This window comes from Helicoverpa armigera, chromosome 22, assembly GCF_030705265.1.
Source record: "Helicoverpa armigera isolate CAAS_96S chromosome 22, ASM3070526v1, whole genome shotgun sequence".
Lineage (NCBI taxonomy): Eukaryota > Metazoa > Arthropoda > Insecta > Lepidoptera > Noctuidae > Helicoverpa > Helicoverpa armigera.
Window position 1 is genome coordinate 2,293,042 of NC_087141.1, and position 13,596 is coordinate 2,306,637.

General features: G+C 34.5%; 1 protein-coding gene across 15 annotated transcripts in view; it reads left to right on the forward strand.

Moving 5' to 3' along the window:
- Cngl (Cyclic nucleotide-gated ion channel-like) overlaps positions 1-13,596 on the forward strand; it is a 299,859-nt gene that overhangs the window by 238,887 nt on the left and 47,376 nt on the right. The gene's annotated exons all lie outside the window — the stretch shown is intronic.

A 13,596-nucleotide genomic window follows, 5' to 3' on the forward strand; every position in this document is an offset into this window, starting at 1 on the left:
GAAATGGCAAAAACGGCATGGAAATCCGCTAACGTAAAACTGTGGTATATTATTAATTTACTTTAACAACAATCGATTTCATTTATGACTTGTCTCAATAACCAGTTCTTGTTTACTCCCATTATGAATCAACAAGCAAAGAAGCTATCTAACTAAAGAGACACGATGTAACACAAACAAAATCAACGAATATACTTAGCAAAGACAGTATCTACTGAAATCAAATTATTCCACCTGTCATATCCTTTCAGCCGTTTCAAGTACTGGTCAAAGCAAATCGTTTACTTTAATTCTAACGTAAATATAACCTGGAGCAACCCCAAATAGGCTTTGAAGTGGTTACAAGGTACGTATTCAGATTCAGAATTAAAGATGGCGCCCAATTATATTGCAAAAAGGTGTAAACTTGAAGGGAAAATACGATTAGCCTTTGGCGAAGAATTTGTGGAATTACCAATGTGGATAAAAATGTTATCCCAATGTTTGTATGCTGGCTACGCTAAGCTCAGGTCAGGACTGACAGAAAAAATCTTTCAGTGTTAAATATCCTTTTTTACACGCTTATATTAGTTTTACTGGTAACTAACTGTGCATGTAAGAAAATCTTGGAATCTTAATTTAACCCACTTCCCGGTCTTCGATGAGGATGAAATTTTGCACACGCTCTGATTTCTGATGACAATAATGACTAGCGTATTTTTAGTTTTGTAAACTACTCAATTATTATTTAAGGCTATAAGGCTACTTTTTATCAGAGTTCGCAGAGTAGTTCCTACAGGACGCTGGTGAACTGCTAATGAAAGTTAGACTAGAGTAAGTACGAGTATACACTAACTAAGGTAACAAGTGTCTAAAGATTAATAAAAATATTTTCGACTTACTATGAAGCGATGAAGCGTAAATAACAAAAACCGAATAAAATCAAACGAAAGTCTACGTTACACAAAACCAGAAAATCAAATAGCAGCCGAAACAAATACCTTTGGGCTTCAACGTAAACAGAACAACCGAAATTCACTGACAACTTGATATACAATCGAAAGCTTAGATCTTCTAACCATCTGGATACGACAATGCATACCTTTAAATTCGTCTGCCAATGGTAAGAGTCCACTGAGAACGAGACTGGCTAGGCATGTGTACGTCAAGTATATGCTTGTTATTCAATTTTAGAGTACCTACTTATGTGAGCGTAAAATGTGATCAAAAATATCTGAGTCAGCTACCACGACCTATTTGTTGTCTTGCCTCGCCCGCGTGTAAATTGACGGGTTTTCGATTACAAATTGGTGCTCCTCGCAGATTCAGTAGGTTGAATGCTCTAAGTTGGAAAGGGTTGATACGAGTACACATTGTCACGGAGTGCGCACGGAAATAGATTCACCTGTATAAAGAATACATGTACAGATATTTATATGTTTACCTACATGCGAACGATGCCGCGATGGTGCGTTCTGGCTGGTTGGGAAAGTAATGCCATCATTTTATGGTGTTAAAAGACGTGTAAAGAAAAATTTACATTATTATTTTGTATTTGATATTCTAAGAAAAAATATTCTTAAGCCTTACACAACCATCTATAAAATTAACTCAACACAATAAATATACCTAAATATATGGACCTAGGTATGTATATGGAGCATTGAAATACAAAATACGAAGGCAAGAGAAGTCATTGTCAAAACTTGAGAAGCTCTTTTCACCCACTCTTACAGTTGTTTTGTAAGAAACAGCTTGTTTCTGGCACTTCTTGAGTCGAGGGGATGATCGTTTTGAACCCATTTTAGAAAAGGGAACGAGTTAAGACGTAGGTATGTAGTGTTGAAATACAGTGACTTGAAATTTTGCCTAAATCGGTTGAGCCATTGCCGAATGGAATTGTACTAATTACCTATAAAATAGATCACGACACGTAGGAATTACTTGACGCACTTTTACCATTTCTAGTATAAATAATCTAACCCTGGAATATTTGTTCATATCAGATCAAGAGAAGATTGGCGTGTTCAACCAAACAAATATGTACACTCTTTAGCTTTATACTGTTAGTATAGTTGTAATAAAGTACCTATTTAAAATTATTTTCATACTGTTTCCTACTGATAAAATAGGGAAGTTTAACCATACGCTAGCGTGTTGTAACCAGCCCATCGATGTAGCAAATGATGCGGTTACCAAGCAAACAAAACTCTTGGGTTTCAACTCAAACTAAACCAACATTCATGGGTTAGCTTTCAATTACGTAACTAAATAAACGATGATACAAAGTTTTTAGCAATTGAAAAACAAAAAACAACTTTTCGAAATTTGAAAGTTGTGGGACTAAAGTTGATGCTGAGGGGGCAATTTTTCTTGCTTCTTTAAAAAAAAAACAGAATTAGTTCTCAAAAATTCATAGCTCATGTGATTTGTTTACAGTACACAAGCATACATGTCCATCTTATCTGCTGCCTACAAAAAGGGATTTTTTATGGAAGAACTTAATTTGAACTTAAGTAACTGCAATTTTAAAAATATGATCTGTGTTCACGTGATACGTCAATCTGCTCACATTTTGTACAAATATATCATACAACTAACGATAACTATATATAGGCATTCCATATCTAAAATAAGAAATAATACCATACATAGACAGTCCAAATTAAGACACCAAAAAGCATTTTTTCACTTAACAACCTACAAAAGATCACGTAGGTCCACTTATCTTTTCCTCTATAAATAAGCCCTCTATTTCCTGAAAAAAAGTCACGAATGGTAAAGACTTCGGTAAACGAAGGGGAAGCCAATCTTTTATATATACTATGAAGAGGGTTATAAAGAATAATCTATTTCCATTACTTACGATGGAAAATACTATTTGGTACAAAATCTACAGCCATGGGAATTGAATAGGAGTAATGTAGCTATAGAAAAGTAAAGATAATAAATTATACTATTATAGTGTTATAATATTGGTAGTGGGTTATCTTTTGTTTTTTTTTTATGTTACTTTTTTAGAAGGGTAACTAAAATCTCGTTTTTAGGTCTAGGTTAGACTGACCCCAGTGTAGTTGGGAAAAGGCTAGGCAGATCGTGAACTAGCATCTCGTATGGTTAGTACCTAGGTTTTTACCCATGGAATAGAAATATAAAGCTAATACAAAATCCTGTTTCATGTATTTTTACGATGTATTATGTGAATTTTATTTTTTATCGGATCCGAAGTTCCTAAAATGAGCACGTTCAACTAAAACAAATCCTCTGCTTATAATATTAGTATGGCTAACAAAATTCCCTAACATACCAGACTAGAAATGCTAACCAAATGATAAAATTCAGCACAACATTTGTATATCAGTTGTCATCACGTTGTTTTCCAATCCCGAGCGTTTTGATTCCGTTCCTATCTGCTGAATAAACAATTACACTGTCAACGTGGAATGTGCGTTGATTACTTGTGCAAAGTTTACGCTTATTTACTCGACTGCGGATAGAGAGGTAGGTGGATTACAGATTTTTTATAGGTACTTGTATAGAATGAATTTAAATAAGGTGTTCTAAGATTGCTGAGGATCGGATATTTTACAGTACCTACTGCGTGAATTTCGATAAAAATGTGTCAAATTTTGTAAGTACGTCTACCTAGAACTGTTTCCATTAATAACACTTAGCCAGTGGGTATTTGTTCTAAATACATTAAAAATAACTGCAGTGTAAATGTTGTTTTCCATACTTAGGTATCTCTACTAATAATAATGTTCTTATTTATTTTCTTATCTTCAATATATTGCAATGATTATGCAACTACCAAATTAATCACACCATGGCGATTCTTGGCAGAAATGGACGCGTCAACGAGACAACTGTCAATAAAGCAATAACTCCCAGTTCAAGTGTGAATTCTAAATTCGAATCACAAATTCGATTCCACAAGGGAACACCCGATTTGTAACAAATATTTGACGTGTAGTTGAGTGCAAATGTTTTGGTTCGAAGTTTGAAATTGATTTTTGAAACTATGAGATTGACAGTTCTGAAAAATCTTTGACCAATAATGACCAAAATGGCCGACGTAAGAGATGACATAAAATACTTAATGCCAGCCTCTTGGGTACACTCCCGGTGGGCAGCGATGAGGAGTTTTTTGATGCCATTTTATAATTGTTTTTAGTTGTATATTATGTATAAAGAAGTTTATTTTTACGTCATGTAAATATGTACTATAATTCCTAAATAAAAAACCAGATACTTAATGCGTAAGTTTTGAAAATATTACAAGTTAATTAAAAAAATAATATGTAAGGAATTTATAAAAGGTGTAAAAACTAACAATTTCTACAAATAATATAGAGATGAAAATTTCATGTTAACGAGTTTCAAGTAGTTTGAAGAGTACTCACAGCCAACATCGTTAGCTAGTAATTAAACTCATAAGTGGTTGCCACTTCATATAAATGTTATGCTAGGTAATTATCAAGCAAACAGCTTTCAGAGCAATCTAGTTTTTCCATTCGCTTTTCAGCTAACTAATTGTGGCTTAGTTTAATTTGAAATTATATGGGGAAAGTTTACACCTGCATCCGGTCAGACTGGACCGACCTCAATATTGTTGGGGAACTTCTAGCTAGACGAATAACTATATCTGATTATGGCTCACCCGGCTGTGTCTGGAGTATGTATGTAGGTATATATATATATGAACCTAGCTGAACCTTCCTCATAAATCGCTGTATCTATTTTTGAAAACCCCAGTCTATGTATTTATGCATTGAGTTTATCGTTAACACATAGACAATACAGACGCGACGATGGACATTGTTTTATAATTAGTAATAAATAATCTTACACGACCTTACCTAAAGTAAAAAAAAACAGTATTGAACTAGCCTAACAAAAGCCTACCACTGTAGGTAAATATTTTACCCAATTAAAACGCCATTTCGAATCAACAAAAAAAAACACAATCAACAAATTCAGCCAGCAACCGGTCAACTGTTATTAAAAAAAAAAACTACAAACCAAAAAGCAAGGAGTTTGTAATATCGCAGCGGAGCAGGCTGGGTGCTCATCGACAAGTGCTGACGGGCCGAGCACCGCTCATTATGACCCAGATCTGTACTGTAGCTTCATTTTATCGTTTACAAAGTTATCGAGCTTTTTCGATGGAACGATAAGGTCAAACAGTCTGTTTTTTGTTTTTATGAAACTATGCTATGTCACTGTATTTTGTGAAGAATTGAGTAGATTTAGTTGTGGTAGTACAGCATGCTATTCTGAGACAGCTCTCAAACAAAGTCGAAATATAAGAAAATACTTAAATAATGATGTTTAGAAAGTTCATAGCCTTTCTTAGTATGAAAAACTAATTGCTAGAATAACTTACTTTTGACTTTATAATATAAGTATTTATGAAATAAGCATAACTTAAAAAACATAAACTTATCTATGCAAAAAATCTCATCATAACAACCCCATATACCCAGAGACATATAACAAGTCTATTGTCCCCCATCCTAGTCCTATCCATTGTTAATCCAAGCTTCAGTTTAACGAAGCAGTCGCTAGTTAGTAGCTCACAATTACTCTCTCTAAGAAGTGCTCTTGACAACAGCCAAGTGCTTATTCGGTTCGAAAATATAATTGCTGATAAGGCCACTATATTTCCACCGGTTGAGGTTCTCCGCAGCCGCAGCGGCAGCAGCAACACAGCACGCAGAACTTGCAAGGTGGAATGGCGCAAGAGTATCGACACAATTTGCGGCCCATCAAATTTTGGGCTAACTTACAATACACCTAAATGTGTATTAAATAAGAAAAACTTTTAAAAGCCTAAACTAACAAAACTTTAAAATCAAAATAATAATAATTTAAACCACAAAAATACACGCTTTTTGATTTCAAACAGCCAGTCCACCATCTTGAAGAGGCCGCCATATTGGATTTGCAATGATGTTTCTTACATACATAGTTACAAGTGAAGCTAATATAAGCGTGTTAATAAAAAAAATACTCACCACGACAACCCCATTTATTTAGAAGAACGTTATAACACGCCTATTGTCCCCCATGCTAGTCCTATCCATTGTTAATCCAAGCTTCAGTTTAACGAAGCAGTCGCTAGTTAGTAGCTCACAATTACTCTCTCTAAGAAGTGCTCTTGACAACCAGCCAAGTGCCTGTCAGGCAAGCGTCATGTTATTGTTTAGTTTATCTGTTTACTAATCTTGGTAGAATATCCTTACTGATGTTTAAAGTAAATTTGTGGCGATGCCAAAACTACTGAATTGATTTACATTAAACTTACCTAAAATTACCTGTGAAAACTAAGCTTCCGTAAGCTACTTTTTAAGCCTTTATAACTTTCCTATATCGAATGTCATAAACAAAAAACGGCAGTTTCACTATGTTACACTTTCTCTTAAGTTTGGTGTCATAGAAACTCATAATACATTCCTGAAAGCGCCTATTAAAAATTGCATATTGGTCGGGTCAATTTTTCAGGCATTATCGTAAGCCATTTAACACTCTGCTATCAGGATTACAAGCCTGAAGAAAAATAACAATAGTACCCACGCGTGTGTAAATCAGAGCGTAAATGTAGTGAACCACAGCCGTGGCTGGAAGATAATTTATTTTATAAACACAACAGAAAATTCACGCTTACTTTACCAGAGAATAAGGTAAAGATGTATTTCTGCCGGGGCTGCGGATTGTTCGAAAGAGATACCGCGGCCCTGGCACATGAAAGGCCTATGACGGAACACGACGGTTTTTAGTCAGTAAGAGTCTGACACTCCCTCATCGCTGCTAACCCCCAGCGGGAGGGGTCATTTGATGATTTCTGACGTTGTTAAAAAAAAGGTAAAGATTTTGTAATACCCACATTCTCCTCTAGTCCCACGTAGGAAGTGATGCTTTTACCCAAATCAGTTGTACGCATTTCTGCGGTTTACACGTAAAAGCCTTACGAAGTAACTTCCTCTTGTGATAGTGTTGTGGAGGCTTGATACAAAATCATTACGAGGTAAATAGGCTTTACAACTTCATAAGTGTTTATCATATAAGCAAGGAAGTGTTACTATATTTTATGTTATACCATTTTGAAACTAATATTATGTCAAAGTTGGATGTGTTTTTGAGTTACCTATATCGGGTAATGTCTGGGACTACTGAACAGATTTTCATAAAACAAACTTACCAGTACTTAAGTAGAAATCCACGTTAATATTTTTTTAGTGTCATTTACTATATTTTATCGGGGTATGAGATGTAGTACTTTAAACAAAAAAAAAATGCCGAAAGTTTATTTATTATTAAATCAACTGCCAAAACTCCTACGACCAGAGTTCATATTTACAAACATCTTTACAAAATAAAATCAAAAATTCTCGTGCCACACCCCCTAAAAGGAAAGTAAGCCCCTAATTATAGGATGATGTCATCCCCTCTTATCCTGATTGGCTGTCAAGAACTTGAGTTAATAAAGAGGCTTGAGAAGTGTCAGCAGATTTATAACGACTGCCTTACACTTCGGTAAACAACGAATATAATGATGGATTTCTGGGAAACCCTTGTAAGCTTGCAATCTATCAGATTTCAGCAATGAAAAATCTGTTGGTTAACTAATGTTATCATTCTGTACCTACTGTGTTTTAAAGTTATTTTATAATGACATTTTATTAACTATTATGTTTAAATTGATCTTCATGAAACTCGGTAGTATGTAATTACAAATGCAGATTAGCATATTGGCTACTTCTTATCTGTTAGCAGTACCTAAATACTACCCTTGAATCATGAGTCAAAGCACAGGGAACTAATAATTTTTAAGAACCGTTATTTACAAATCTGAAACTTCAAAACAAAATTATCAATTACCTACATAATACGACTTATAAAACTCAAACCATAAACCAATACAACAACAATAAACAAACCCACTTTCTAAATCCTAAAACATTTTATTCCGTCAATCATTTGTACGAAGTGTCAATCAAACACGGTCAGCCAGTAGAGTTTCATAAGAGATAAACAAAAAACTGTCGATACTGTTCAATATATCCGACGTTTGGCGATCAACGTAAAAGAGTATGAAATCTGTCAGCATTCGGATTGCAGTTATCCGGTCTGTTTGCTGGATCACGTAGGGCTGCCAACGTTTTATTTTTTTTATAGAAAAGAAGTAAATAAAAATATTTTTATTTTTGTTAGTGAGAGCTTTGTTAGGTAGGTCTTTGTCCCCGCGTGTGAAAAGAGTGCAGAGGTACCTAAAATATTTATACGGCCCTATTAATCTATACTTAATATTATACAGCTGAAGAGTTTGTTTGTTTGTTTGTTTGAACGCGCTAATCTCAGGAACTACTGGTCCGATTTGAAAATTTATTTCAGTGATAGATAGCCCATTTATCGAGGAAGGCTATAGGCTAGCTTTTTATCCCGGTACGGGAAGTAGTTCCCACGGGATGCGGTTGAAACCGCCGGCAGAAGCTAGTGTTAAATAAAATAGCCCTTTTTTTTTTTTTTTTTAGCGACGTAAAATCATCAAATGACCCCTCCCGCTGTGGGTTAGCAGCGGTGAGGGAGTGTCAGACTCTTACTGACTAAAATCGTCGTGTTCCGTCATAGGCCTTTTATGTACCAGGGCCGCGGTATCTCTTTCGAACAACCCGCAGCCCCGGCTGGGCCCCGCTGGGCCCCGCTGGGGTTGCTGACTTCTCTTTGAGGAACGCGTGGAACAACGCGCGCCGTCGACACGGGTCTGTCGTCTAGAAATAAAATAGCCCTGGACTGCAGTTACAAACAAGCTTAGGATTTATATGTATTCTCGGCTCACAGCATTTAAAAAAACTAGGGAGCCACACAGTATCACTACCAGTCTATAAAATCAAACGCTATTTGTTTTCCATTTACCTATGAACACAACACGACAGTAACCTTCGCTTTTCAAAAAAAAATATTCGTCAATCCGATGTGGCAACACCGGTCGGTAGCCGTCAGCTGTCAACGTCCCCTTCAAACAGATCCAATCGGATTACGTTTTTCATCGGCCTTTGGAACAAAACATGGCCGACACTAGTGGCTGTATCATGGAGAACAACATTACTAGCGGAGGTGCCATAACGGGAAATCTCCTAAGATAGTAGTCGGAATGTGGCGGATGACGGGAAACGTTACTGGCTTCACTTTTATACGCCTTCTTTAGGCACGATCGTGGTTTGTAGTAGTACCAAAAATCGTTGACAGATGTCTCAAGGAAGCCGAACTCATCGTTAGGTCACTCTTGGTCATGCCCACCGTACATATTTGAAGGCGCCCAACCTACGGGCGTTATAGCATCTCCGCTCATTTTTCCTTGCTCTGTGGGTAATATCCTATATCGCTCGGCTTTAGGCGGGAAATGGACAGATGACCGTAAAATTGGGTCAAGGCCCTTGTTTTTCTCTATAATGTTTTTTTCTTCAAACACGTAATGGATCAAGGATTTTGAAATAAAGAAATAATATCAATAGGTACGTATATTTCTAGGTGATGTTTTAATTTCTCGTAAAGAAAGGATCGTGAAACATAATTTGGTGATCGAAGTTATTTTTTCGAATAAATATTTTTAAAGCTTTCTTCAAGTAGTTTGTGTATTTATTATGTGTAAGATTTTTTAAATACATATGATAGTGTACATAATTTTACCATATTTTCTATTAATGCACGTTTTTTGTATGCACTTTATAAAGGTAAGATACATATTAAGGTCGTTTTTCCTCAAATTATCTCTTCACTTTAATTTTGTTTTGCACCGCATGCTTTTTATCAATATCGCTAATTCCTTACGTATTCACTCACATTTTCAATCTTAAACTTATTTTACAACTTGGGTAAGTAATTAAGTAGCATTTGGTAACTATTTTTTTTCTTTAATTTGAAAATATTTTAAAATAATTTAAAAATATATGTACCTACACATGTAGGTACATATTTTGTTTTAAATCCTGAATTTAAAATTACTTACTCCTAGGGGATTTTATAGGAAAATACTATAGGTATAATATGTATACATAGGTACATATTTTATTTCATAAACCTAATTTTAACATTACCTGCAATCCCATTTCGCATTACAGTGTAAATTCTATAGACCATTCACAAGGTCTTATCTCCAACAATTGTAAGACGTTCAATTGTTTTTCAATTACTAGAACCCACATGTTTTCTCTCCGTCTTACTGTATTCATTATATTTCCAGTAGCAGAGTACATCTGAACGTCTTATTCAAATTCAATTTCTACATTTGCATACTCGCCCGAGGTATCCAGTCTTTAGAAATAATATTTTAGTACGCGTGAAACAGCTCACAGTTCCAGTTATTATGTTACTGTATCTTGGTTTTATGTGCTGTTATTATTGACTTTACTATAGAACATCAGTTAAGTTTGGTGGTCATAAATGTCTTCGGGTTATGTAAGTTTAATAGCTACAAGTAATCCATCAAAGTGTAGATTGAAAAGGTCAACGACCGATTTATGTTGAAGCCTTATGGAGGAAAGAATCCGTTTCGGGTATCTTAAAATTACATAGTATATATGTTGTATAAGGTAAGTAAGTTCAGGTACACTTACATCGCCCCTCACAGGCATTCCCGTCACGGAACAGGAGTTCAATGACATTTAACATTGCACCGTGCAGTAGGTATTTATTACCTAAGTACCAGTCAAGTATAGCATTGTTCAACTACTGAATATATATATTCAATGTAATTAAAAATCTTAAGTGTATATTATTTCGCAAAGTAACGCCTGATACGCAATATTTACCATTCTGATAGACAAAAGTAGCTATACATAACTGATTGAACTATTGATATTGCTGAAAATAAAAACAGTTATTGAACTCCTGTGCTTACCTATGTTTACAAACTCAGCTTCCATACATAAATCTAGCGTCGTAAACCAAAAACATCACATGATCATAACACAACATTACCTAGACATTTTAGAAACATGACACAATTATGTAAATTCCTGTAAAATATACAATATTGAGGCGGCTTGCACCACTGTTTACTAAATATGTTTTCCGCTAAATATACTTAAAGTTGACGGCAGAAAACAAGCCATACATTGTTGTAAAATTCTTTAAAATAGCCCCCCTCAAATCAGAGTGCGAAATTCAATGTAGTTAATTTTCAAAACCTCAATTTGTTTACCTTCATGCAGAAAAAAAAATGAAACGTATTTAGCGGTAAACATATTTAATGAATAGTGGCATTCGCCAGCCAAATACTTACATACATATAATTTAATAAAGAAACCAAGTGATTTTAACTCTGAAACACAAATATTATGTACAAAGAGGAGACTATACCACTTATAAGGATCCAGGTAAGTTCCCAAACTTGTAGAATTCAGCTGAAGAATTAAGTTTAATTGGTTAAATTTAAGCGCTCTCGGAAAACTTTTGGCGACATTCGGAAATTATTGAAGAGGCCTTCGAATAGTTATTTTCTCGTTAAAAGTTTTTGGAATGTTTATATTTTGTTGATATTCAAGTATTTTGATGTTTTTTTTTAATATTTTCATAATGTCTTGCACTGGTTTGTATGTTCAACGTATCGATCGTTCTTATTGCATTAGGTATCTCGAACAAAAAACTGAAAGCAAAATAAAACCAAGTGGGAGGTACATGGAGAGAATAAAACTACTCAATTAACTTTTCAATTAATAAAAAATAGGTTTTTCTTCATCTGATACAATATTATTTTATATTTAACAGTTTCACAATTTAATTTCAACATTAGATCCTAAAGTTAACAACTTGAATAAATTGATTTTAGATTCCATTGAACATTTTAAAATAATAGATTTCAACTTATTATTCAGAATGAAAAACTAATCTTTCAGCTTTCGCTTTGTGGTGAAATTAAATAAGTACCTACGCACTTTCTCTCGTTTTTAAATCATTATTTTTTTGAGGATTTATGTGCTTTTTGAATAAAATAAATTGCCATCACATCCCTATTCTGATGTCTGAACATGGAATTGTTAATTGCTAAGCGAATTGAAATTAAATTGAAAAAGTTTTGAGAGTCATAATTTCTGAACAATGTAGGTACAAGTACCTACATTCAAAAATAATTTGAGATTTGAGAAAATTAAGTCTACCATATAACCTCGAATTAGATAATTTATGTAAGAAAAGAAAGACTTTTGAATGAAAAGACGGGTTTATTTTGTGAATTTATAACGGACTAGCGACCAGCTCCGGCTTCGCACGGGATAACAGTATTTCCCCACTACTTAATGTATGTTGTATGTACATATAAACCTTCCTCTTTAATCAGTCTACCTATTAAAAGAAACCGCATGAAAATCGGTTGCGTCATTTCGACGATTTAAGCGTACAAAGGGACATAGGGACAGAAAAAGCGACTTTGTTTTATACTATGTAGTGATGACCTTTCATCGAACTCAATAATTTTACAAGAGTCGTTCAATATGGCGGAATGATGGCGAAAGTATACACTCAGTATCGTTGTGTAATTTGCCATAACCTTGACCGAACGTCTCGACAGCACTCAATCAATAGTATTTACTTATCTATGGTTTGAAAGACCAATGTCTTATCTATGTAGGTATACCTCGTTTAAAATATAAACAAAGTTTTTTGTCTACAAAAGAATTTCTAATTTGTAGGAATCAATTATTAGGTACCTGTCTGATAGCATTATCCTTCTACCGGCCCTTATTCCAATTATATGCCTATACCATGACAGTCGGTTTCCACATAATTTTTCGGTCATCGGTACTGCTTTCAAACTCCCTCTTATATAGTCATTCCTATCAGGTATTTAAAATATATGAAACTATTCTCTTAAATAAAAAAAATGTCTCTCCTGTACGAGATTTATTACGTACTTATTATCTATAAATATTTGTGTTTACATACACAAGTGTGGACGAAAACCATCCTATATATTCCATGTTATTTCTAAGAAAAATGACTTCATTCTAACGAGTATTGATGAACATTACACGAATACTTAGCAGTAAAATGTAATTAGAGTCCACCTGTCGTCTAATGGGCAAACATTCACAAAATGGCGGACTTAAATAACGTTTACTCCTCTATCAATTACCATTAGGAGATAGGTTACCGCAGTTCGGTTAACTATCAAACAATTAGACGGCCATATTGAATGAGTTCATTTGTTTAGATAGGTATTTCTTAATTTAGGAACGTCTGTTATTCTTGTAAAGGCTGTAGAATATCCTTCATGAAATTTTTGATTATTATTTTTAAAAATATTACAGAGTGCTGATTCCGAGTTTTGTAAGTTTACGCGCTCGATACGTAATTATAACTTGGCTGAAGTAAAGAGTCGCATGCTACATGACATGATTAGAATATAGCACGTTCATTCATTTTTCCGGATAATGACGTTTACTACTTCGCAAGTGAGCGCGTTTATAGTACGACCAAGTGCCGATGACAGCCTTTATTAAATAGACAGTTCTAAAATGAATACTACGTAATTAAGTTTTATGAAAATTTACGCATCGAGAAAGTTAACTTGCAAAACTCGCACTAGGCCCTCAGTTCTATCTAGTCGGTTAATCGCGG